This window comes from Manis pentadactyla, chromosome 13, assembly GCF_030020395.1.
Source record: "Manis pentadactyla isolate mManPen7 chromosome 13, mManPen7.hap1, whole genome shotgun sequence".
Taxonomy (NCBI): Eukaryota; Metazoa; Chordata; class Mammalia; order Pholidota; family Manidae; genus Manis; species Manis pentadactyla.
In genome coordinates, this window is record NC_080031.1 from 77818722 (window position 1) to 77846130 (window position 27409).

The following is a 27409-nucleotide window of genomic DNA, read 5'->3' on the forward strand; positions in this document are numbered from 1 at the left end:
TCTCTGTGTTGTACAGCCCTCCCTTTTCTCCTACGCCCCCATGCATGCTAATCTTAATTACCCCCCTAATTCTCCCCCACCCTTATCCCTCTCTACCCACCTGTCCTCCCCAGTCCCCTTTCCATTTGGTACCTGTTAGTCCATTCTTGAGTTCTGTGATTCTGCCGCTGTATTGTTCCTTCAGTTTTTCCTTTGTTCTTATATTCCACAGATAAATGAAATCATTTGGTATTTCTCTTTCTCCCTCTTGGCTTGCTTCACTGAGTATAATACCCTCCACCTCCATCAATGTTGCTGCAAATGGTTGGATTTGCCCTTTTCTTATGGCTGAGTAGTATTCCATTGTGTATATGTACCACTTCTTCTTTATCCGTTCATCGATCGATGGACATTTAGGTTGCTTCCAATTCTTGGCTATTGTAAATAGTGCTGCGATAAACATAGGGGTGCACTGATCTTTCTCATACTTGATTGCTGCATTCTTAGGGTAAATTCCTAGGAGTGCAGTTCCTGAGTCAAATGGTAGGTCTGCTTTGAGCATTTTGATGTACCTCCATACTGCTTTCCACAATGGTTGAACTAACTTACATTCCCACCAGCAGTGTAGGACGGTTCCCCTTTCTCCACAGCCTCGCCAACATTTGTTGTTGTTTGTCTTTTGGATGGAAGCCATCCTTAGTGGTGTGAGGTGATACCTCATTGTAGTTTTAATTTGCATTTCTCTGATATTTAGCGATGTGGAGCATCTTTTCATGTGTCTGTTGGCCATCTGTATTTCTTTTTTGGAGAACTGTCTGTTCAGTTCCTCTGCCCATTTTTTAATTGGGTTATTTGTTTTTTGTTTGTTGAGGCGTGTGAGCTCTTTATATATTCTGCACGTCAAGCCTTTATCGGATGTGTCATTTTCAAATATATTCTCCCATATTGCAGGGTTCCTTTATGTTCTATTGATGGTGAATTTTGCTGTACAGAAGTTTTCAGCTTAACATAGTCCCACTTATTCATTTTTGCTGTTGTTTTCCTTGCCCGGGGAGATATGTTCAAGAAGAGGTCACTCATGTTTATGTCTAAGAGGTTTTTGCCTATGTTTTCTTCCAAGAGTTGAATGGTTTCATGACTTACATTCAGGTCTTTGATCCATTTTGAGTTTAGTTTTGTATATTGGGTTAGACAATGGTCCAGTTTCATTCTCCTACATGTAGGTGTCCAGTTTTGCCAGCACCATCTGTTGAAGAGACTGTCATTTCGCCATTGTATGTGCATGGCTCCTTTATCAAATATTAATTGACCATCTATGTCTGGGTTAATGTCTGGATTGTCTAGTCTGTTCCATTGGTCTGTGGCTCTGCTCTTGTGCCAGTACCAAATTGTCTTGATTACTATGGCTTTATAGTAGAGCTTGAAGTTGGGGAGAGAGGTCCACCCTTCTTTATTCTTCTTTCTCAGGATTGCTTTGGCTATTCGGGGTCTTTGGTGTTTCCATATGAATTTTTGAATTATTTATTCCTGTTCATTGAAGAATGTTGCTTGTAGTTTCATAGGGATTGCATCAAATCTGTATATTGCTTTGGGCAGGATGGCCATTTTGACGGTATTAATTCTTCGTAGCCACGAGCATGGGATGAGTTTCTATCTGTTAGTGTCCCCTTTAATTTCTCTTAAGAGTGACTTGTAGTTTTCAGAGTATAAGTCTTTCACTTCCTTGGTTAGGTTTATTCTACGTATTTTATTTTTTTTATGCTATTGTGAATGGAGTTGTTTTCCTGATTTCTCTTTCTATTGGTTCATTTTTAGTGTTTAGGAAAGCCACAGATTTCTGTGTGTTGATTTTGTATCCTGCAACTTTGCTGTATTCCGATATCAGTTCTAGTAGTTTTGGGGTGGAGTCTTTAGGGTTTTTTATGTACAGTATCATGTCATCTGCAAATAGTGACAGTTTAACTTCTTCTTTTCCAATCTGGATTCCGTGTATTTCTTTGTTTTGTCTGAGTGCCGTGGCTAGGACATCCAGTACTATTTTAAATAACAGTGGAGAGAGTGGGCATCCCTGTCTAGTTCCCGATCTCAGAGGAAATGCTTTCAGCTTCTCGCTGTTCAATATAATGTTGGCTGTGGGTTTATCATAGATGACCTTTATTATGTTGAGGTTCTTGCCCTCTATTCCCATTTTGCTGAGAGTTTTTATCATGAATGGATGTTGAACTTTCTCAAATGCTTTTTCAGCATCTATGGAGATAATCATGTGGTTTCTGTCTTTCTTTTTGTTGATGTGGTGGATGATGTTGATGGACTTTCGAATGTTCTACCATCCTTGCATCCCTGGGATGAATCCCACTTGGTCATGGTGTATGATCATTTTGATGTATTTTTGAATTCGGTTTGGTAATATTTTGTTGAGTGTTTTTGCATCTACGTTCATCAGGGATATTGGTCAGTAGTTTTCTTTTTTGGTGTGGTCTTTGCCTGGTTTTGGTATTAGGGTGATGTTAGCTTCATAGAATGAGTTTTGGAGTATCCCCTGCTCCTCTATTTTTTGGAAAACTCTAAGGAGAATGGGTATTATGTCTTCTCTGTATGTCTGATAAAATTCCGAGGTAAATCCATCTGGCCCGGGGGTTTTGTTCTTTGGTAGTTTTTTGATTACCGCTTTAATTTCGTTGCTGGTAATTGGTCTGTTTAGATTTTCTGTTTCTTTCTGGGTCAATCTTGGAAGGTTGTATTTTTCTAGGAAGTTGTCCATTTCTCCTAGGTTTCCCAGCTTGTTAGCATATAGGTTTTCATAGTATTCTCTAATAAATCTTTGTATTTCTGTGGGGTCCGTCGTGATTTTTCATTTCTCGTTTCTGATACTGTTGATTTGTGTTGACTCTGTTTTCTTCTTAATAAGTCTGGCTAGAGGCTTATCTATTTTGTTTATTTTCTCGAAGAACCAGCTATTGGTTTCATTGATTTTTGCTATTGTTTTATTCTTCACAATTTTATTTATTTCTTCTCTGATCTTTATTATGTCCCTCCTTCTGCTGAATTTAGGCCTCATTTGTTCTTCTCTTTCCAATATCGATAATTGGGACATTAGACCATTCATTTGGGATTGTTCTTCCTTTTTTAAATATGTTTGGATTGCTGTATTCTTTCCTCTTAAGACTGCTTTTGCTGCGTCCCACAGAAGTTGGGGATTAGTGTTGTTGTTGTCATTTGTTTCCATGTATTACTGGATCTCCATTTTTATTTGGTCATTTATTCATTGATTATTTAGGAGCGTGTTGTTAAGCCTCCATGTGTTTGTGAGCCTTTTTGATTTCTTTGTACAGTTTATATCTAGTTTTATGCCTTTGTGATCTGAAAATTTGGTTGTAGGTTTTCAGTCTTTTGGAATTTTCTGAGGCTCTTTTTGTGGCCTAGTATGTGGTCTATTCTGGAGAATGTTCCATGTGCACTTGAGAAGAATGTGTATCCTGTTGCTTTTGGATGTAGAGTTCTATAGATGTCTATTACGTCCATCTGCTCTACTGTGTTGTTCAGTGCTTCCGTGTCCTTACTTATTTTCTGCCCAGTGGATCTATCCTTTGGGGTGAGTGGTGTGTTGAAGTCTCCTAGAATGAATGCATTGCAGTCTGTTTCCCCCTTTAGTTCTGTTAGTATTTGTTTCACATATGCTGGTGCTCCTGTGTTGGGTGCATATATATTTAGAATGGTTATATCCTCTTATTTGACTGAGCCCTTTATCATTATGTAGTGTCCTTCTTTATCTCTTGTTACTTTCTTTGTTTTGAAGTCTATTTTGTCTGATATTAGTACTGCAACCCCTCCTTTCTTCTCGCGTTTGTTTGCTTGAAATATGTTTTTCCATCCCTTGACCTTTAGTCTGTACATGTCTTTGGGTTTAAAGTGAATTTCTTGTAAGCAGCATATAGATGGATCTTGCTTTTTTATCCATTCTATTACTCTATGTCTTTTGATTGGTGCATTCAGCCCATTAACATTTAGGGTGACTATTGAAAGATATGTACTTATTGCCATTGCAGACTTTAAATTTGTGGTTACCAAAGGTTCAAGGTTAGCCTCTTTAGTATCTTACTGCCTAACTTAGCTCTCTTATTGAGCTGTTATATACACTGTCTGGAGATCCTTTTCTTCTCTCCCTTCTTATTCCTCCTTCTCGATTCTTCATATGTTGGGTGTTTTGTGCTGTGCTCTTTCTAGGAGTGCTCCCATCTAGAGCAGTCCCTGTAAGATGTTCTGTAGAGGTGGTTTGTGGGAAGCAAATTCCCTCAGCTTTTGTTTGTCTGGGAATTGTTTAATCCCACCATCATATTTGAATGCTAGTCGTGCTGGATACAGTATCCTTGGTTCAAGGCCCTTCTGTTTCATTGTATTAAATATATCATGCCATTCTCTTCTATCCTGTAGGGTCTCTGTTCAGAAATCTGACGTTAGCCTGATGGGTTTCCCTTTATTGGTGACCTTTTTCTCTCTAGCTGCCTTTAACACTCTTTCCTTGTCCTTGATCTTTGCCATTTTAATTATTATGTGTCTTGGAGTTGCCCTTCTTGGATCCTTTCTGTTGGGGGTTCTGTGTATTTCCGTGGTCTGTTCGATTATTTCCTCCCCCAGTTTGGGGAAGTTTTCAGCAATTATTTCTTCTAAGATACTTTCCATCTCTTTTCCTCTCTCTTCTTCTTCTGGGACCCCTATAATACGGATATTGTTCCTTTTGGATTGGTCACACAGTTCTCTTAATATTGTTTCATTCCTGGAGATCCTTTTGTCTCTCTCTATGTCAGCTTCTATGCGTTCCTGTTCTCTGATTTCAATTCCATCAATGGCCTCTTGCATTCTATCCATTCTGCTTATAAACCCTTCCAGAGTTTGTTTCATTTCTGCGATCTCCTTTCTGGCATCTGTGATCTCTTTCCGGACTTCATCCCATTTTTCTTGCGTATTTCTCTGCATCTCTGTCAGCATGTTTATGATTCTTATTTTGAATTCTTTGTCAGGAAGACTGGTTAGGTCTGTCTCCTTCTCTGGTGTTGTCTCTGTGATCTTTGTCTGCCTGTAGCTTTGCCTTTTCATGGTGATAGGAATAGTCTGAAGAACTGGGACGAGTGGCGGCTGGAAGTACTTCCCTTCTTGTTGGTTTGTGGCCCTCCTCTCCTGGGAGAACAGCGGCCTCTAGTGGCTTGTGCTGCGCAGCTGCCTGCAGTCTGTGTTTCTGCTTCCTGCCCGGCTGCTATGGAGTTAATCTCCGCTATTGCTGTGGGCGTGGCCTGGCTCGGGCAGCTACTCCAAAATGGTGGAGTCGCGTTGGAGCAGGAGCTGCTGGGAGGCTATTTATCTCCGTAAGGGGTCTCCCTGCTCCCTGCATCCCAGGGGTTAGGGTGCCCAGAGATCCCGGAATCCCTACCTCTGGATTAAGTGACCCGCCCTGCCCCTTTAAGACTTCCAGAAAGCACCCGCCAAAACAAAGCAATGACCACCAAAAAAAAAAAAAAAAAAAAAGAAAAAAAATTTTTAAATTAAAAAAAAAAAAATTTTTCTTTAAAAAAAAAAAAAAGGTGGTTGTTCGTTTTTCTTTATTCTCCGGTGCCAGCCTCAGGCCTCTGCTCACCGGTCTTTCTGCCCTGTTTCCCTAGTATTGGGGTCCCTATCCCTTTAAGACTTCCAAAAAGCGCTCGCCAAAACAAAACAGCAAAAAAGCAAAAAAAAAAATGGTCGCGCGCTTTTCTTATGTCCTCTGTCTCCCAGCCTCCAGTGCCTGCTCACTGTTCTTGCTGCCCTGTTTTCCTAGTATCGAGCGCCCTGCACTCTGGCCCGGATGGCTGGGGCTGGGTGTTCGGCAGTCCTGGGCTCCGTCTCCCTCCCGCTCTGCCTGCTCTTCTCCCGCCGGGAGTTGGGGGGAGGGGCGCTCGGCTCCCGCGGGGCCGGGGCTTGTATCTTACCCCTTCGCGAGGCGCTGGGTTCTCTTAGGTGCGGATGTGGTCTGGATATTGTCCTGTGTCCTCTGGTCTTTATTCTAGGAAGGGTTGTCTTTGTTATATTTTCATAGATATATGTTGTTTTGGGATTAGATTTCCGCTGCTCTACTCACGCCGCCATCTTCCGCCCCCTCCCCCAAAGTACCTATTCTTAAAGGAATAAAAGAAACTAAATCATGCACATGCTATGAAATTTAAAAGGAATTTCAATGAAGGGATATATAGTGAAAAATAAGTTTCCCTTCTACCCATGCTCCTCAGATACCAGTTTAGTGGGATATCCATTACCAATTTCTTGTGTATCTCTTATGTATATATGTGCATATATATACACAGGTATCCCTAAATATCCTGAAAACACAAAAAGATAGTGTCATAACATGATTTTTTGCCTTTTTTACCCATCTACCTCTCTTGGCAACCATTACATATCAGTACATGTTGAGTGGCATTCTTGGTTTGCTAATATCTGCAGTGTTTATTGTCTATAGAGAGCTCTGTGTGACTAGCCTTACTTATATATCCTTAAGTTCTTTCCAATCTCCTGTAATTAAAAAACTTGCTGAAATGAATGTTCTTGTATATGGAGCTTTTAGCTCCTACTGGAGTATACATGCAGGGTATATTCCTAGAAACAGAATTTTTCAATAAAAGGGTATGCGTGCTTTGATTTGTGAGGCACTGCTAAATTGCCCTACAGAAGGCTTGTTTCAGTTTGCACTCCCATCAGTAATATTTTCCTGTATCCTCCTGAGCTCAGGGTGTTGTCAGACATTTTCATCTTTATCAACCTAACAAATGGAAAAGGTTCGTTTTTATAGTTTTAATTTTCATTTATTTTATTATGGGTGATTTTGAGAATTATAAATATAAAAGTAATTTGTATTTCTAGTCCTGTTAAGTGTTCAAATGGTTTGCCTCCTAGATTGTTAGTCCTTTCAATTTGATTTATGGCAGTTGACTGTAGATGAGTGGAATAAGCTCTTATTTTCCTGTGTGCCACAAATATTATTCTGATTTGTTTACCACACTGTTATTCTACACAGAATTTTATTTTCAGTTCCTTTATGGCTCCTGTTGCTGTATTTTAAATTTTTTTTTTTTTTTGGTGCAAAAAATAGGATTGGATCCCATTTTATTTTCCCTTCCAGATGACAGAGCTTTCCATTTCAACAACTATGCAATGTTACCTTCTTAAGAAGATTCTCAAAGATAACATCTTAACAATTCTATCTTCCATGAGTCCCTCAGGGCCCAGTAATATATTAGTGCCTTTCAAGCTGCATCTTCCAAGTTGGGTTTTGGTTGTTCTATTTTTTTTTTTTAATTGAAGGGTAGTTGACACACGGTATTACATTACATTAGTTTCAGGTGTACAACATAATGATTCAACATTTATATACATGACAATTCTAGGTACCAGCTATCACCATACCAAGCTGTTTCAATATCTTGACTATATTCATTATATCCCAGTTACTTATTATTTTACCATTGGAAGTGTGTACTTTTTTTGTGTGTGTGTGAGGGCATCTCTCATATTTATTGATCAAATGGTTGTTAACAACAATAAAATTCTGTATAGGGGAGTCAATGCTCAATGCATAATCATTACTCCACCCCAAGCCTAATTTTCATCAGTCCCCAATCTTCTGAGGCATAACAAACAAGTTCTTGCATGGAGAACAATTTCTTATATAGTGAATAAGTTCTTACATGGTGAACAGTACAAAGGCAGTCATCACAGAAACCTTTGGTTTTGCTCATGCATTATGAACTATAAACAGTTCAAATATGAATACTCATTTGATTTTTATACTTGATTTATATGAGGACACCACATTTCTCTCTTTATTATTATTATTTTTAATAAAATGCTGAAGTGGTAGGTAGATACAAGATAAAGGTAGAAAAAATAGTTTAGTGTTGAAAGAGAGCAAATGTAGAAGATCAGGTGTGTGTATGTAGACTATGTATTAATCCAAGCTAGACAAGGGCAATAAAACATCCACGTATGCAGAAGATTTCTCTCAGAACAGGGAGGGTGAGGTTCTAAGCCTCACCTCTGTTGATCCCCAATTTCTCACCTGATGACCCCCTTGCAATTGTGCCTGTCTTAGGTTATTCCTCCCTTGAGGACTCTTACCCATCTCTGGCTAACCAGTCATCTTCCGGGGCCATACAGGGAAATGTAAAGTTGGTAAGTGAGAGAGAAGCCCTATTCTTTGAAATGGTTAGCTTTTTATTTCTTCGCATATTTCTATGTCCAGCATTTGTCTTGAGGTATCTTTACCACTTGAAAGAATTATGATACTCGGTAAATTCGATATGAGGCACGAATTCTATTTAAGGGTTGTAATTAGGAAGGAAGAAGAAAAGCTATAGAAGTACCAGGCGGCAGAAAACATGGGAAGATTGATTATTTCTTTGACATATTTTCTTGCAGAGTGACTTCAGCATGTATAGGTTTTAAGCTACTACTTAAATTGCGCACACACATTAACATAATAGGAGTATAGTTACATAACCAAAGCATACCTGTAATTACCAGCCATCTCCAGTGAAACCAAGAAAACCAGTTAGGCACCTTAGGCATTTGTGAAAACTTATCTATGATATGGTGGACATTGTCCAACTGAACTTGAACAGTATGAGAGAATTCAGACAAATTAAAACAACCTATTCCTGGGGAATGTTCACATCCCTTATATTCTTTTAATAGTAAATAGTCTGTAGTTGTAAGATTTTGGAGCGCTACAATTTGCACTTCTCCAAATTCTTGATTGAGTTCCAACAATATAGATCCAGTCAAATTTGTTGTTTTACTGTATGCACAGGCCAGCTTTGATATCTCCTTCTTCATTCCCATGGATGAGTGCATCTACAGCTGTAGCACTGCGTGGATCTTTGTTGGGGCTTTTTGATGATCATCTTCTGGCATGAGTCTTCCAGAGAGTAGTGATGTTGGAAGTTTTTTTCATATCGTATCTTAGTTCATTTTCGGGGTAGCCCAATTAGGCTTTGATCCTCTGTATAAACACAAACAGACCCTATGCCTACACTTTTATATGCCCTTTATACTCTTGTGTAGAACTAATTGGAGTTTACCACACAGGAACTGCCCTTTTTTTTTTTTTGGTATCACTAATCTACACTTACATGACGAATATTATGTTTACTAGGCTCTCCCCTATACCAGGTCCCCCTATAAACCCCTTTACAGTCACTGTCCATCATGATAGCAAAATGTTGTAGAATCACTACTTGACTTCTCTGTGTTGTACAGCCCTCCCTTTTCTCCTACGCCCCCATGCATGCTAATCTTAATACCCCCCTAATTCTCCCCCACCCTTATCCCTCTCTACCCACCTGTCCTCCCCAGTCCCTTTCCATTTGGTACCTGTTAGTCCATTCTTGAGTTCTGTGATTCTGCCGCTGTATTGTTCCTTCAGTTTTTCCTTTGTTCTTATATTCCACAGATAAATGAAATCATTTGGTATTTCTCTTTCTCCTCTTGGCTTGCTTCACTGAGTATAATACCCTCCACCTCCATCAATGTTGCTGCAAATGGTTGGATTTGCCCTTTTCTTATGGCTGAGTAGTATTCCATTGTGTATATGTACCACTTCTTCTTTATCCATTCATCGATCGATGGACATTTAGGTTGCTTCCAATTCTTGGCTATTGTAAATAGTGCTGCGATAAACATAGGGGTGCACTGATCTTTCTCATACTTGATTGCTGCATTCTTAGGGTAAATTCCTAGGAGTGCAGTTCCTGAGTCAAATGGGAGGTCTGCTTTGAGCATTTTGATGTACCTCCATACTGCTTTCCACAATGGTTGAACTAACTTACATTCCCACCAGCAGTGTAGGACGGTTCCCCTTTCTCCACAGCCTCGCCAACATTTGTTGTTGTTTGTCTTTTGGATGGAAGCCATCCTTAGTGGTGTGAGGTGATACCTCATTGTAGTTTTAATTTGCATTTCTCTGATATTTAGCGATGTGGAGCATCTTTTCATGTGTCTGTTGGCCATCTGTATTTCTTTTTTGGAGAACTGTCTGTTCAGTTCCTCTGCCCATTTTTTAATTGGGTTATTTGTTTTTTGTTTGTTGAGGCGTGTGAGCTCTTTATATATTCTGCACGTCAAGCCTTTATCGGATGTGTCATTTTCAAATATATTCTCCCATATTGCAGGGTTCCTTTATGTTCTATTGATGGTGAATTTTGCTGTACAGAAGTTTTCAGCTTAACATAGTCCCACTTATTCATTTTTGCTGTTGTTTTCCTTGCCCGGGGAGATATGTTCAAGAAGAGGTCACTCATGTTTATGTCTAAGAGGTTTTTGCCTATGTTTTCTTCCAAGAGTTGAATGGTTTCATGACTTACATTCAGGTCTTTGATCCATTTTGAGTTTAGTTTTGTATATTGGGTTAGACAATGGTCCAGTTTCATTCTCCTACATGTAGGTGTCCAGTTTTGCCAGCACCATCTGTTGAAGAGACTGTCATTTCGCCATTGTATGTGCATGGCTCCTTTATCAAATATTAATTGACCATCTATGTCTGGGTTAATGTCTGGATTGTCTAGTCTGTTCCATTGGTCTGTGGCTCTGCTCTTGTGCCAGTACCAAATTGTCTTGATTACTATGGCTTTATAGTAGAGCTTGAAGTTGGGGAGAGAGGTCCACCCTTCTTTATTCTTCTTTCTCAGGATTGCTTTGGCTATTCGGGGTCTTTGGTGTTTCCATATGAATTTTTGAATTATTTGTTCCTGTTCATTGAAGAATGTTGCTTGTAGTTTCATAGGGATTGCATCAAATCTGTATATTGCTTTGGGCAGGATGGCCATTTTGACGGTATTAATTCTTCGTAGCCACGAGCATGGGATGAGTTTCTATCTGTTAGTGTCCCCTTTAATTTCTCTTAAGAGTGACTTGTAGTTTTCAGAGTATAAGTCTTTCACTTCCTTGGTTAGGTTTATTCCTACGTATTTTATTTTTTTTATGCTATTGTGAATGGAGTTGTTTTCCTGATTTCTCTTTCTATTGGTTCATTTTTAGTGTTTAGGAAAGCCACAGATTTCTGTGTGTTGATTTTGTATCCTGCAACTTTGCTGTATTCCGATATCAGTTCTAGTAGTTTTGGGGTGGAGTCTTTAGGGTTTTTTATGTACAGTATCATGTCATCTGCAAATAGTGACAGTTTAACTTCTTCTTTTCCAATCTGGATTCCGTGTATTTCTTTGTTTTGTCTGAGTGCCGTGGCTAGGACATCCAGTACTATTTTAAATAACAGTGGAGAGAGTGGGCATCCCTGTCTAGTTCCCGATTTCAGAGGAAATGCTTTCAGCTTCTCGCTGTTCAATATAATGTTGGCTGTGGGTTTATCATAGATGACCTTTATTATGTTGAGGTTCTTGCCCTCTATTCCCATTTTGCTGAGAGTTTTTATCATGAATGGATGTTGAACTTTCTCAAATGCTTTTTCAGCATCTATGGAGATAATCATGTGGTTTCTGTCTTTCTTTTTGTTGATGTGGTGGATGATGTTGATGGACTTTCGAATGTTCTACCATCCTTGCATCCCTGGGATGAATCCCACTTGGTCATGGTGTATGATCATTTTGATGTATTTTTGAATTCGGTTTGGTAATATTTTGTTGAGTGTTTTTGCATCTACGTTCATCAGGGATATTGGTCAGTAGTTTTCTTTTTTGGTGTGGTCTTTGCCTGGTTTTGGTATTAGGGTGATGTTAGCTTCATAGAATGAGTTTTGGAGTATCCCCTGCTCCTCTATTTTTTGGAAAACTCTAAGGAGAATGGGTATTATGTCTTCTCTGTATGTCTGATAAAATTCCGAGGTAAATCCATCTGGCCCGGGGGTTTTGTTCTTTGGTAGTTTTTTGATTACCGCTTTAATTTCGTTGCTGGTAATTGGTCTGTTTAGATTTTCTGTTTCTTTCTGGGTCAATCTTGGAAGGTTGTATTTTTCTAGGAAGTTGTCCATTTCTCCTAGGTTTCCCAGCTTGTTAGCATATAGGTTTTCATAGTATTCTCTAATAAATCTTTGTATTTCTGTGGGGTCCGTCGTGATTTTTCATTTCTCGTTTCTGATACTGTTGATTTGTGTTGACTCTGTTTTCTTCTTAATAAGTCTGGCTAGAGGCTTATCTATTTTGTTTATTTTCTCGAAGAACCAGCTATTGGTTTCATTGATTTTTGCTATTGTTTTATTCTTCACAATTTTATTTATTTCTTCTCTGATCTTTATTATGTCCCTCCTTCTGCTGAATTTAGGCCTCATTTGTTCTTCTCTTTCCAATATCGATAATTGGGACATTAGACCATTCATTTGGGATTGTTCTTCCTTTTTTAAATATGTTTGGATTGCTGTATTCTTTCCTCTTAAGACTGCTTTTGCTGCGTCCCACAGAAGTTGGGGATTAGTGTTGTTGTTGTCATTTGTTTCCATGTATTACTGGATCTCCATTTTTATTTGGTCATTTATTCATTGATTATTTAGGAGCGTGTTGTTAAGCCTCCATGTGTTTGTGAGCCTTTTTGATTTCTTTGTACAGTTTATATCTAGTTTTATGCCTTTGTGATCTGAAAATTTGGTTGTAGGTTTTCAGTCTTTTGGAATTTTCTGAGGCTCTTTTTGTGGCCTAGTATGTGGTCTATTCTGGAGAATGTTCCATGTGCACTTGAGAAGAATGTGTATCCTGTTGCTTTTGGATGTAGAGTTCTATAGATGTCTATTACGTCCATCTGCTCTACTGTGTTGTTCAGTGCTTCCGTGTCCTTACTTATTTTCTGCCCAGTGGATCTATCCTTTGGGGTGAGTGGTGTGTTGAAGTCTCCTAGAATGAATGCATTGCAGTCTGTTTCCCCCTTTAGTTCTGTTAGTATTTGTTTCACATATGCTGGTGCTCCTGTGTTGGGTGCATATATATTTAGAATGGTTATATCCTCTTATTTGACTGAGCCCTTTATCATTATGTAGTGTCCTTCTTTATCTCTTGTTACTTTCTTTGTTTTGAAGTCTATTTTGTCTGATATTAGTACTGCAACCCCTCCTTTCGTCTCGCGTTTGTTTGCTTGAAATATGTTTTTCCATCCCTTGACCTTTAGTCTGTACATGTCTTTGGGTTTAAAGTGAATTTCTTGTAAGCAGCATATAGATGGATCTTGCTTTTTTATCCATTCTATTACTCTATGTCTTTTGATTGGTGCATTCAGCCCATTAACATTTAGGGTGACTATTGAAAGATATGTACTTATTGCCATTGCAGACTTTAAATTTGTGGTTACCAAAGGTTCAAGGTTAGCCTCTTTAGTATCTTACTGCCTAACTTAGCTCTCTTATTGAGCTGTTATATACACTGTCTGGAGATCCTTTTCTTCTCTCCCTTCTTATTCCTCCTTCTCGATTCTTCATATGTTGGGTGTTTTGTGCTGTGCTCTTTCTAGGAGTGCTCCCATCTAGAGCAGTCCCTGTAAGATGTTCTGTAGAGGTGGTTTGTGGGAAGCAAATTCCCTCAGCTTTTGTTTGTCTGGGAATTGTTTAATCCCACCATCATATTTGAATGCTAGTCGTGCTGGATACAGTATCCTTGGTTCAAGGCCCTTCTGTTTCATTGTATTAAATATATCATGCCATTCTCTTCTATCCTGTAGGGTCTCTGTTCAGAAATCTGACGTTAGCCTGATGGGTTTCCCTTTATTGGTGACCTTTTTCTCTCTAGCTGCCTTTAACACTCTTTCCTTGTCCTTGATCTTTGCCATTTTAATTATTATGTGTCTTGGAGTTGCCCTTCTTGGATCCTTTCTGTTGGGGGTTCTGTGTATTTCCGTGGTCTGTTCGATTATTTCCTCCCCCAGTTTGGGGAAGTTTTCAGCAATTATTTCTTCTAAGATACTTTCCATCTCTTTTCCTCTCTCTTCTTCTTCTGGGACCCCTATAATACGGATATTGTTCCTTTTGGATTGGTCACACAGTTCTCTTAATATTGTTTCATTCCTGGAGATCCTTTTGTCTCTCTCTATGTCAGCTTCTATGCGTTCCTGTTCTCTGATTTCAATTCCATCAATGGCCTCTTGCATTCTATCCATTCTGCTTATAAACCCTTCCAGAGTTTGTTTCATTTCTGCGATCTCCTTTCTGGCATCTGTGATCTCTTTCCGGACTTCATCCCATTTTTCTTGCGTATTTCTCTGCATCTCTGTCAGCATGTTTATGATTCTTATTTTGAATTCTTTGTCAGGAAGACTGGTTAGGTCTGTCTCCTTCTCTGGTGTTGTCTCTGTGATCTTTGTCTGCCTGTAGCTTTGCCTTTTCATGGTGATAGGAATAGTCTGAAGAACTGGGACGAGTGGCGGCTGGAAGTACTTCCCTTCTTGTTGGTTTGTGGCCCTCCTCTCCTGGGAGAACAGCGGCCTCTAGTGGCTTGTGCTGCGCAGCTGCCTGCAGTCTGTGTTTCTGCTTCCTGCCCGGCTGCTATGGAGTTAATCTCCGCTATTGCTGTGGGCGTGGCCTGGCTCGGGCAGCTACTCCAAAATGGTGGAGTCGCGTTGGAGCAGGAGCTGCTGGGAGGCTATTTATCTCCGTAAGGGGTCTCCCTGCTCCCTGCATCCCAGGGGTTAGGGTGCCCAGAGATCCCGGAATCCCTACCTCTGGATTAAGTGACCCGCCCTGCCCCTTTAAGACTTCCAGAAAGCACCCGCCAAAACAAAGCAATGACCACCAAAAAAAAAAAAAAAAAAAAAAGAAAAAAAAATTTTTAAATTAAAAAAAAAAAAATTTTTCTTTAAAAAAAAAAAAAAGGTGGTTGTTCGTTTTTCTTTATTCTCCGGTGCCAGCCTCAGGCCTCTGCTCACCGGTCTTTCTGCCCTGTTTCCCTAGTATTGGGGTCCCTATCCCTTTAAGACTTCCAAAAAGCGCTCGCCAAAACAAAACAGCAAAAAAGCAAAAAAAAAAATGGTCGCGCGCTTTTCTTATGTCCTCTGTCTCCCAGCCTCCAGTGCCTGCTCACTGTTCTTGCTGCCCTGTTTTCCTAGTATCGAGCGCCCTGCACTCTGGCCCGGATGGCTGGGGCTGGGTGTTCGGCAGTCCTGGGCTCCGTCTCCCTCCCGCTCTGCCTGCTCTTCTCCCGCCGGGAGTTGGGGGGAGGGGCGCTCGGCTCCCGCGGGGCCGGGGCTTGTATCTTACCCCTTCGCGAGGCGCTGGGTTCTCTTAGGTGCGGATGTGGTCTGGATATTGTCCTGTGTCCTCTGGTCTTTATTCTAGGAAGGGTTGTCTTTGTTATATTTTCATAGATATATGTTGTTTTGGGATTAGATTTCCGCTGCTCTACTCACGCCGCCATCTTCCGCCCCCTCCCCCAAAGTACCTATTCTTAAAGGAATAAAAGAAACTAAATCATGCACATGCTATGAAATTTAAAAGGAATTTCAATGAAGGGATATATAGTGAAAAATAAGTTTCCCTTCTACCCATGCTCCTCAGATACCAGTTTAGTGGGATATCCATTACCAATTTCTTGTGTATCTCTTATGTATATATGTGCATATATATACACAGGTATCCCTAAATATCCTGAAAACACAAAAAGATAGTGTCATAACATGATTTTTTGCCTTTTTTACCCATCTACCTCTCTTGGCAACCATTACATATCAGTACATGTTGAGTGGCATTCTTGGTTTGCTAATATCTGCAGTGTTTATTGTCTATAGAGAGCTCTGTGTGACTAGCCTTACTTATATATCCTTAAGTTCTTTCCAATCTCCTGTAATTAAAAAACTTGCTGAAATGAATGTTCTTGTATATGGAGCTTTTAGCTCCTACTGGAGTATACATGCAGGGTATATTCCTAGAAACAGAATTTTTCAATAAAAGGGTATGCGTGCTTTGATTTGTGAGGCACTGCTAAATTGCCCTACAGAAGGCTTGTTTCAGTTTGCACTCCCATCAGTAATATTTTCCTGTATCCTCCTGAGCTCAGGGTGTTGTCAGACATTTTCATCTTTATCAACCTAACAAATGGAAAAGGTTCGTTTTTATAGTTTTAATTTTCATTTATTTTATTATGGGTGATTTTGAGAATTATAAATATAAAAGTAATTTGTATTTCTAGTCCTGTTAAGTGTTCAAATGGTTTGCCTCCTAGATTGTTAGTCCTTTCAATTTGATTTATGGCAGTTGACTGTAGATGAGTGGAATAAGCTCTTATTTTCCTGTGTGCCACAAATATTATTCTGATTTGTTTACCACACTGTTATTCTACACAGAATTTTATTTTCAGTTCCTTTATGGCTCCTGTTGCTGTATTTTAAATTTTTTTTTTTTTTTGGTGCAAAAAATAGGATTGGATCCCATTTTATTTTCCCTTCCAGATGACAGAGCTTTCCATTTCAACAACTATGCAATGTTACCTTCTTAAGAAGATTCTCAAAGATAACATCTTAACAATTCTATCTTCCATGAGTCCCTCAGGGCCCAGTAATATATTAGTGCCTTTCAAGCTGCATCTTCCAAGTTGGGTTTTGGTTGTTCTATTTTTTTTTTTTAATTGAAGGGTAGTTGACACACGGTATTACATTACATTAGTTTCAGGTGTACAACATAATGATTCAACATTTATATACATGACAATTCTAGGTACCAGCTATCACCATACCAAGCTGTTTCAATATCTTGACTATATTCATTATATCCCAGTTACTTATTATTTTACCATTGGAAGTGTGTACTTTTTTTGTGTGTGTGTGAGGGCATCTCTCATATTTATTGATCAAATGGTTGTTAACAACAATAAAATTCTGTATAGGGGAGTCAATGCTCAATGCATAATCATTACTCCACCCCAAGCCTAATTTTCATCAGTCCCCAATCTTCTGAGGCATAACAAACAAGTTCTTGCATGGAGAACAATTTCTTATATAGTGAATAAGTTCTTACATGGTGAACAGTACAAAGGCAGTCATCACAGAAACCTTTGGTTTTGCTCATGCATTATGAACTATAAACAGTTCAAATATGAATACTCATTTGATTTTTATACTTGATTTATATGAGGACACCACATTTCTCTCTTTATTATTATTATTTTTAATAAAATGCTGAAGTGGTAGGTAGATACAAGATAAAGGTAGAAAAAATAGTTTAGTGTTGAAAGAGAGCAAATGTAGAAGATCAGGTGTGTGTATGTAGACTATGTATTAATCCAAGCTAGACAAGGGCAATAAAACATCCAAGTATGCAGAAGATTTCTCTCAGAACAGGGAGGGTGAGGTTCTAAGCCTCACCTCTGTTGATCCCCAATTTCTCACCTGATGACCCCCTTGCAATTGTGCCTGTCTTAGGTTATTCCTCCCTTGAGGACTCTTACCCATCTCTGGCTAACCAGTCATCTTCCGGGGCCATACAGGGAAATGTAAAGTTGGTAAGTGAGAGAGAAGCCCTATTCTTTGAAATGGTTAGCTTTTTATTTCTTCGCATATTTCTATGTCCAGCATTTGTCTTGAGGTATCTTTACCACTTGAAAGAATTATGATACTCGGTAAATTCGATATGAGGCACGAATTCTATTTAAGGGTTGTAATTAGGAAGGAAGAAGAAAAGCTATAGAAGTACCAGGCGGCAGAAAACATGGGAAGATTGATTATTTCTTTGACATATTTTCTTGCAGAGTGACTTCAGCATGTATAGGTTTTAAGCTACTACTTAAATTGCGCACACACATTAACATAATAGGAGTATAGTTACATAACCAAAGCATACCTGTAATTACCAGCCATCTCCAGTGAAACCAAGAAAACCAGTTAGGCACCTTAGGCATTTGTGAAAACTTATCTATGATATGGTGGACATTGTCCAACTGAACTTGAACAGTATGAGAGAATTCAGACAAATTAAAACAACCTATTCCTGGGGAATGTTCACATCCCTTATATTCTTTTAATAGTAAATAGTCTGTAGTTGTAAGATTTTGGAGCGCTACAATTTGCACTTCTCCAAATTCTTGATTGAGTTCCAACAATATAGATCCAGTCAAATTTGTTGTTTTACTGTATGCACAGGCCAGCTTTGATATCTCCTTCTTCATTCCCATGGATGAGTGCATCTACAGCTGTAGCACTGCGTGGATCTTTGTTGGGGCTTTTTGATGATCATCTTCTGGCATGAGTCTTCCAGAGAGTAGTGATGTTGGAAGTTTTTTTCATATCGTATCTTAGTTCATTTTCGGGGTAGCCCAATTAGGCTTTGATCCTCTGTATAAACACAAACAGACCCTATGCCTACACTTTTATATGCCCTTTATACTCTTGTGTAGAACTAATTGGAGTTTACCACACAGGAACTGCCCTTTTTTTTTTTTTGGTATCACTAATCTACACTTACATGACGAATATTATGTTTACTAGGCTCTCCCCTATACCAGGTCCCCCTATAAACCCCTTTACAGTCACTGTCCATCATGATAGCAAAATGTTGTAGAATCACTACTTGACTTCTCTGTGTTGTACAGCCCTCCCTTTTCTCCTACGCCCCCATGCATGCTAATCTTAATACCCCCCTAATTCTCCCCCACCCTTATCCCTCTCTACCCACCTGTCCTCCCCAGTCCCTTTCCATTTGGTACCTGTTAGTCCATTCTTGAGTTCTGTGATTCTGCCGCTGTATTGTTCCTTCAGTTTTTCCTTTGTTCTTATATTCCACAGATAAATGAAATCATTTGGTATTTCTCTTTCTCCTCTTGGCTTGCTTCACTGAGTATAATACCCTCCACCTCCATCAATGTTGCTGCAAATGGTTGGATTTGCCCTTTTCTTATGGCTGAGTAGTATTCCATTGTGTATATGTACCACTTCTTCTTTATCCATTCATCGATCGATGGACATTTAGGTTGCTTCCAATTCTTGGCTATTGTAAATAGTGCTGCGATAAACATAGGGGTGCACTGATCTTTCTCATACTTGATTGCTGCATTCTTAGGGTAAATTCCTAGGAGTGCAGTTCCTGAGTCAAATGGTAGGTCTGCTTTGAGCATTTTGATGTACCTCCATACTGCTTTCCACAATGGTTGAACTAACTTACATTCCCACCAGCAGTGTAGGACGGTTCCCCTTTCTCCACAGCCTCGCCAACATTTGTTGTTGTTTGTCTTTTGGATGGAAGCCATCCTTAGTGGTGTGAGGTGATACCTCATTGTAGTTTTAATTTGCATTTCTCTGATATTTAGCGATGTGGAGCATCTTTTCATGTGTCTGTTGGCCATCTGTATTTCTTTTTTGGAGAACTGTCTGTTCAGTTCCTCTGCCCATTTTTTAATTGGGTTATTTGTTTTTTGTTTGTTGAGGCGTGTGAGCTCTTTATATATTCTGCACGTCAAGCCTTTATCGGATGTGTCATTTTCAAATATATTCTCCCATATTGCAGGGTTCCTTTATGTTCTATTGATGGTGAATTTTGCTGTACAGAAGTTTTCAGCTTAACATAGTCCCACTTATTCATTTTTGCTGTTGTTTTCCTTGCCCGGGGAGATATGTTCAAGAAGAGGTCACTCATGTTTATGTCTAAGAGGTTTTTGCCTATGTTTTCTTCCAAGAGTTGAATGGTTTCATGACTTACATTCAGGTCTTTGATCCATTTTGAGTTTAGTTTTGTATATTGGGTTAGACAATGGTCCAGTTTCATTCTCCTACATGTAGGTGTCCAGTTTTGCCAGCACCATCTGTTGAAGAGACTGTCATTTCGCCATTGTATGTGCATGGCTCCTTTATCAAATATTAATTGACCATCTATGTCTGGGTTAATGTCTGGATTGTCTAGTCTGTTCCATTGGTCTGTGGCTCTGCTCTTGTGCCAGTACCAAATTGTCTTGATTACTATGGCTTTATAGTAGAGCTTGAAGTTGGGGAGAGAGGTCCACCCTTCTTTATTCTTCTTTCTCAGGATTGCTTTGGCTATTCGGGGTCTTTGGTGTTTCCATATGAATTTTTGAATTATTTGTTCCTGTTCATTGAAGAATGTTGCTTGTAGTTTCATAGGGATTGCATCAAATCTGTATATTGCTTTGGGCAGGATGGCCATTTTGACGGTATTAATTCTTCGTAGCCACGAGCATGGGATGAGTTTCTATCTGTTAGTGTCCCCTTTAATTTCTCTTAAGAGTGACTTGTAGTTTTCAGAGTATAAGTCTTTCACTTCCTTGGTTAGGTTTATTCCTACGTATTTTATTTTTTTTATGCTATTGTGAATGGAGTTGTTTTCCTGATTTCTCTTTCTATTGGTTCATTTTTAGTGTTTAGGAAAGCCACAGATTTCTGTGTGTTGATTTTGTATCCTGCAACTTTGCTGTATTCCGATATCAGTTCTAGTAGTTTTGGGGTGGAGTCTTTAGGGTTTTTTATGTACAGTATCATGTCATCTGCAAATAGTGACAGTTTAACTTCTTCTTTTCCAATCTGGATTCCGTGTATTTCTTTGTTTTGTCTGAGTGCCGTGGCTAGGACATCCAGTACTATTTTAAATAACAGTGGAGAGAGTGGGCATCCCTGTCTAGTTCCCGATTTCAGAGGAAATGCTTTCAGCTTCTCGCTGTTCAATATAATGTTGGCTGTGGGTTTATCATAGATGACCTTTATTATGTTGAGGTTCTTGCCCTCTATTCCCATTTTGCTGAGAGTTTTTATCATGAATGGATGTTGAACTTTCTCAAATGCTTTTTCAGCATCTATGGAGATAATCATGTGGTTTCTGTCTTTCTTTTTGTTGATGTGGTGGATGATGTTGATGGACTTTCGAATGTTCTACCATCCTTGCATCCCTGGGATGAATCCCACTTGGTCATGGTGTATGATCATTTTGATGTATTTTTGAATTCGGTTTGGTAATATTTTGTTGAGTGTTTTTGCATCTACGTTCATCAGGGATATTGGTCAGTAGTTTTCTTTTTTGGTGTGGTCTTTGCCTGGTTTTGGTATTAGGGTGATGTTAGCTTCATAGAATGAGTTTTGGAGTATCCCCTGCTCCTCTATTTTTTGGAAAACTCTAAGGAGAATGGGTATTATGTCTTCTCTGTATGTCTGATAAAATTCCGAGGTAAATCCATCTGGCCCGGGGGTTTTGTTCTTTGGTAGTTTTTTGATTACCGCTTTAATTTCGTTGCTGGTAATTGGTCTGTTTAGATTTTCTGTTTCTTTCTGGGTCAATCTTGGAAGGTTGTATTTTTCTAGGAAGTTGTCCATTTCTCCTAGGTTTCCCAGCTTGTTAGCATATAGGTTTTCATAGTATTCTCTAATAAATCTTTGTATTTCTGTGGGGTCCGTCGTGATTTTTCATTTCTCGTTTCTGATACTGTTGATTTGTGTTGACTCTGTTTTCTTCTTAATAAGTCTGGCTAGAGGCTTATCTATTTTGTTTATTTTCTCGAAGAACCAGCTATTGGTTTCATTGATTTTTGCTATTGTTTTATTCTTCACAATTTTATTTATTTCTTCTCTGATCTTTATTATGTCCCTCCTTCTGCTGAATTTAGGCCTCATTTGTTCTTCTCTTTCCAATATCGATAATTGGGACATTAGACCATTCATTTGGGATTGTTCTTCCTTTTTTAAATATGTTTGGATTGCTGTATTCTTTCCTCTTAAGACTGCTTTTGCTGCGTCCCACAGAAGTTGGGGATTAGTGTTGTTGTTGTCATTTGTTTCCATGTATTACTGGATCTCCATTTTTATTTGGTCATTTATTCATTGATTATTTAGGAGCGTGTTGTTAAGCCTCCATGTGTTTGTGAGCCTTTTTGATTTCTTTGTACAGTTTATATCTAGTTTTATGCCTTTGTGATCTGAAAATTTGGTTGTAGGTTTTCAGTCTTTTGGAATTTTCTGAGGCTCTTTTTGTGGCCTAGTATGTGGTCTATTCTGGAGAATGTTCCATGTGCACTTGAGAAGAATGTGTATCCTGTTGCTTTTGGATGTAGAGTTCTATAGATGTCTATTACGTCCATCTGCTCTACTGTGTTGTTCAGTGCTTCCGTGTCCTTACTTATTTTCTGCCCAGTGGATCTATCCTTTGGGGTGAGTGGTGTGTTGAAGTCTCCTAGAATGAATGCATTGCAGTCTGTTTCCCCCTTTAGTTCTGTTAGTATTTGTTTCACATATGCTGGTGCTCCTGTGTTGGGTGCATATATATTTAGAATGGTTATATCCTCTTATTTGACTGAGCCCTTTATCATTATGTAGTGTCCTTCTTTATCTCTTGTTACTTTCTTTGTTTTGAAGTCTATTTTGTCTGATATTAGTACTGCAACCCCTCCTTTCTTCTCGCGTTTGTTTGCTTGAAATATGTTTTTCCATCCCTTGACCTTTAGTCTGTACATGTCTTTGGGTTTAAAGTGAATTTCTTGTAAGCAGCATATAGATGGATCTTGCTTTTTTATCCATTCTATTACTCTATGTCTTTTGATTGGTGCATTCAGCCCATTAACATTTAGGGTGACTATTGAAAGATATGTACTTATTGCCATTGCAGACTTTAAATTTGTGGTTACCAAAGGTTCAAGGTTAGCCTCTTTAGTATCTTACTGCCTAACTTAGCTCTCTTATTGAGCTGTTATATACACTGTCTGGAGATCCTTTTCTTCTCTCCCTTCTTATTCCTCCTTCTCGATTCTTCATATGTTGGGTGTTTTGTGCTGTGCTCTTTCTAGGAGTGCTCCCATCTAGAGCAGTCCCTGTAAGATGTTCTGTAGAGGTGGTTTGTGGGAAGCAAATTCCCTCAGCTTTTGTTTGTCTGGGAATTGTTTAATCCCACCATCATATTTGAATGCTAGTCGTGCTGGATACAGTATCCTTGGTTCAAGGCCCTTCTGTTTCATTGTATTAAATATATCATGCCATTCTCTTCTATCCTGTAGGGTCTCTGTTCAGAAATCTGACGTTAGCCTGATGGGTTTCCCTTTATTGGTGACCTTTTTCTCTCTAGCTGCCTTTAACACTCTTTCCTTGTCCTTGATCTTTGCCATTTTAATTATTATGTGTCTTGGAGTTGCCCTTCTTGGATCCTTTCTGTTGGGGGTTCTGTGTATTTCCGTGGTCTGTTCGATTATTTCCTCCCCCAGTTTGGGGAAGTTTTCAGCAATTATTTCTTCTAAGATACTTTCCATCTCTTTTCCTCTCTCTTCTTCTTCTGGGACCCCTATAATACGGATATTGTTCCTTTTGGATTGGTCACACAGTTCTCTTAATATTGTTTCATTCCTGGAGATCCTTTTGTCTCTCTCTATGTCAGCTTCTATGCGTTCCTGTTCTCTGATTTCAATTCCATCAATGGCCTCTTGCATTCTATCCATTCTGCTTATAAACCCTTCCAGAGTTTGTTTCATTTCTGCGATCTCCTTTCTGGCATCTGTGATCTCTTTCCGGACTTCATCCCATTTTTCTTGCGTATTTCTCTGCATCTCTGTCAGCATGTTTATGATTCTTATTTTGAATTCTTTGTCAGGAAGACTGGTTAGGTCTGTCTCCTTCTCTGGTGTTGTCTCTGTGATCTTTGTCTGCCTGTAGCTTTGCCTTTTCATGGTGATAGGAATAGTCTGAAGAACTGGGACGAGTGGCGGCTGGAAGTACTTCCCTTCTTGTTGGTTTGTGGCCCTCCTCTCCTGGGAGAACAGCGGCCTCTAGTGGCTTGTGCTGCGCAGCTGCCTGCAGTCTGTGTTTCTGCTTCCTGCCCGGCTGCTATGGAGTTAATCTCCGCTATTGCTGTGGGCGTGGCCTGGCTCGGGCAGCTACTCCAAAATGGTGGAGTCGCGTTGGAGCAGGAGCTGCTGGGAGGCTATTTATCTCCGTAAGGGGTCTCCCTGCTCCCTGCATCCCAGGGGTTAGGGTGCCCAGAGATCCCGGAATCCCTACCTCTGGATTAAGTGACCCGCCCTGCCCCTTTAAGACTTCCAGAAAGCACCCGCCAAAACAAAGCAATGACCACCAAAAAAAAAAAAAAAAAAAAGAAAAAAAAATTTTTAAATTAAAAAAAAAAAAATTTTTCTTTAAAAAAAAAAAAAAGGTGGTTGTTCGTTTTTCTTTATTCTCCGGTGCCAGCCTCAGGCCTCTGCTCACCGGTCTTTCTGCCCTGTTTCCCTAGTATTGGGGTCCCTATCCCTTTAAGACTTCCAAAAAGCGCTCGCCAAAACAAAACAGCAAAAAAGCAAAAAAAAAAATGGTCGCGCGCTTTTCTTATGTCCTCTGTCTCCCAGCCTCCAGTGCCTGCTCACTGTTCTTGCTGCCCTGTTTTCCTAGTATCGAGCGCCCTGCACTCTGGCCCGGATGGCTGGGGCTGGGTGTTCGGCAGTCCTGGGCTCCGTCTCCCTCCCGCTCTGCCTGCTCTTCTCCCGCCGGGAGTTGGGGGGAGGGGCGCTCGGCTCCCGCGGGGCCGGGGCTTGTATCTTACCCCTTCGCGAGGCGCTGGGTTCTCTTAGGTGCGGATGTGGTCTGGATATTGTCCTGTGTCCTCTGGTCTTTATTCTAGGAAGGGTTGTCTTTGTTATATTTTCATAGATATATGTTGTTTTGGGATTAGATTTCCGCTGCTCTACTCACGCCGCCATCTTCCGCCCCCTCCCCCAAAGTACCTATTCTTAAAGGAATAAAAGAAACTAAATCATGCACATGCTATGAAATTTAAAAGGAATTTCAATGAAGGGATATATAGTGAAAAATAAGTTTCCCTTCTACCCATGCTCCTCAGATACCAGTTTAGTGGGATATCCATTACCAATTTCTTGTGTATCTCTTATGTATATATGTGCATATATATACACAGGTATCCCTAAATATCCTGAAAACACAAAAAGATAGTGTCATAACATGATTTTTTGCCTTTTTTACCCATCTACCTCTCTTGGCAACCATTACATATCAGTACATGTTGAGTGGCATTCTTGGTTTGCTAATATCTGCAGTGTTTATTGTCTATAGAGAGCTCTGTGTGACTAGCCTTACTTATATATCCTTAAGTTCTTTCCAATCTCCTGTAATTAAAAAACTTGCTGAAATGAATGTTCTTGTATATGGAGCTTTTAGCTCCTACTGGAGTATACATGCAGGGTATATTCCTAGAAACAGAATTTTTCAATAAAAGGGTATGCGTGCTTTGATTTGTGAGGCACTGCTAAATTGCCCTACAGAAGGCTTGTTTCAGTTTGCACTCCCATCAGTAATATTTTCCTGTATCCTCCTGAGCTCAGGGTGTTGTCAGACATTTTCATCTTTATCAACCTAACAAATGGAAAAGGTTCGTTTTTATAGTTTTAATTTTCATTTATTTTATTATGGGTGATTTTGAGAATTATAAATATAAAAGTAATTTGTATTTCTAGTCCTGTTAAGTGTTCAAATGGTTTGCCTCCTAGATTGTTAGTCCTTTCAATTTGATTTATGGCAGTTGACTGTAGATGAGTGGAATAAGCTCTTATTTTCCTGTGTGCCACAAATATTATTCTGATTTGTTTACCACACTGTTATTCTACACAGAATTTTATTTTCAGTTCCTTTATGGCTCCTGTTGCTGTATTTTAAATTTTTTTTTTTTTTTTGGTGCAAAAAATAGGATTGGATCCCATTTTATTTTCCCTTCCAGATGACAGAGCTTTCCATTTCAACAACTATGCAATGTTACCTTCTTAAGAAGATTCTCAAAGATAACATCTTAACAATTCTATCTTCCATGAGTCCCTCAGGGCCCAGTAATATATTAGTGCCTTTCAAGCTGCATCTTCCAAGTTGGGTTTTGGTTGTTCTATTTTTTTTTTTTAATTGAAGGGTAGTTGACACACGGTATTACATTACATTAGTTTCAGGTGTACAACATAATGATTCAACATTTATATACATGACAATTCTAGGTACCAGCTATCACCATACCAAGCTGTTTCAATATCTTGACTATATTCATTATATCCCAGTTACTTATTATTTTACCATTGGAAGTGTGTACTTTTTTTGTGTGTGTGTGAGGGCATCTCTCATATTTATTGATCAAATGGTTGTTAACAACAATAAAATTCTGTATAGGGGAGTCAATGCTCAATGCATAATCATTACTCCACCCCAAGCCTAATTTTCATCAGTCCCCAATCTTCTGAGGCATAACAAACAAGTTCTTGCATGGAGAACAATTTCTTATATAGTGAATAAGTTCTTACATGGTGAACAGTACAAAGGCAGTCATCACAGAAACCTTTGGTTTTGCTCATGCATTATGAACTATAAACAGTTCAAATATGAATACTCATTTGATTTTTATACTTGATTTATATGAGGACACCACATTTCTCTCTTTATTATTATTATTTTTAATAAAATGCTGAAGTGGTAGGTAGATACAAGATAAAGGTAGAAAAAATAGTTTAGTGTTGAAAGAGAGCAAATGTAGAAGATCAGGTGTGTGTATGTAGACTATGTATTAATCCAAGCTAGACAAGGGCAATAAAACATCCACGTATGCAGAAGATTTCTCTCAGAACAGGGAGGGTGAGGTTCTAAGCCTCACCTCTGTTGATCCCCAATTTCTCACCTGATGACCCCCTTGCAATTGTGCCTGTCTTAGGTTATTCCTCCCTTGAGGACTCTTACCCATCTCTGGCTAACCAGTCATCTTCCGGGGCCATACAGGGAAATGTAAAGTTGGTAAGTGAGAGAGAAGCCCTATTCTTTGAAATGGTTAGCTTTTTATTTCTTCGCATATTTCTATGTCCAGCATTTGTCTTGAGGTATCTTTACCACTTGAAAGAATTATGATACTCGGTAAATTCGATATGAGGCACGAATTCTATTTAAGGGTTGTAATTAGGAAGGAAGAAGAAAAGCTATAGAAGTACCAGGCGGCAGAAAACATGGGAAGATTGATTATTTCTTTGACATATTTTCTTGCAGAGTGACTTCAGCATGTATAGGTTTTAAGCTACTACTTAAATTGTGCACACACATTAACATAATAGGAGTATAGTTACATAACCAAAGCATACCTGTAATTACCAGCCATCTCCAGTGAAACCAAGAAAACCAGTTAGGCACCTTAGGCATTTGTGAAAACTTATCTATGATATGGTGGACATTGTCCAACTGAACTTGAACAGTATGAGAGAATTCAGACAAATTAAAACAACCTATTCCTGGGGAATGTTCACATCCCTTATATTCTTTTAATAGTAAATAGTCTGTAGTTGTAAGATTTTGGAGCGCTACAATTTGCACTTCTCCAAATTCTTGATTGAGTTCCAACAATATAGATCCAGTCAAATTTGTTGTTTTACTGTATGCACAGGCCAGCTTTGATATCTCCTTCTTCATTCCCATGGATGAGTGCATCTACAGCTGTAGCACTGCGTGGATCTTTGTTGGGGCTTTTTGATGATCATCTTCTGGCATGAGT

The 27409-nt window shown here is 39.2% G+C and overlaps 1 long non-coding RNA gene across 1 annotated transcript in view; it reads left to right on the forward strand.

Moving 5' to 3' along the window:
• The window catches only part of LOC130680311 (uncharacterized), a 111884-nt gene that overhangs the window by 60201 nt on the left and 24274 nt on the right, over window positions 1–27409 (forward strand). The gene's annotated exons all lie outside the window — the stretch shown is intronic.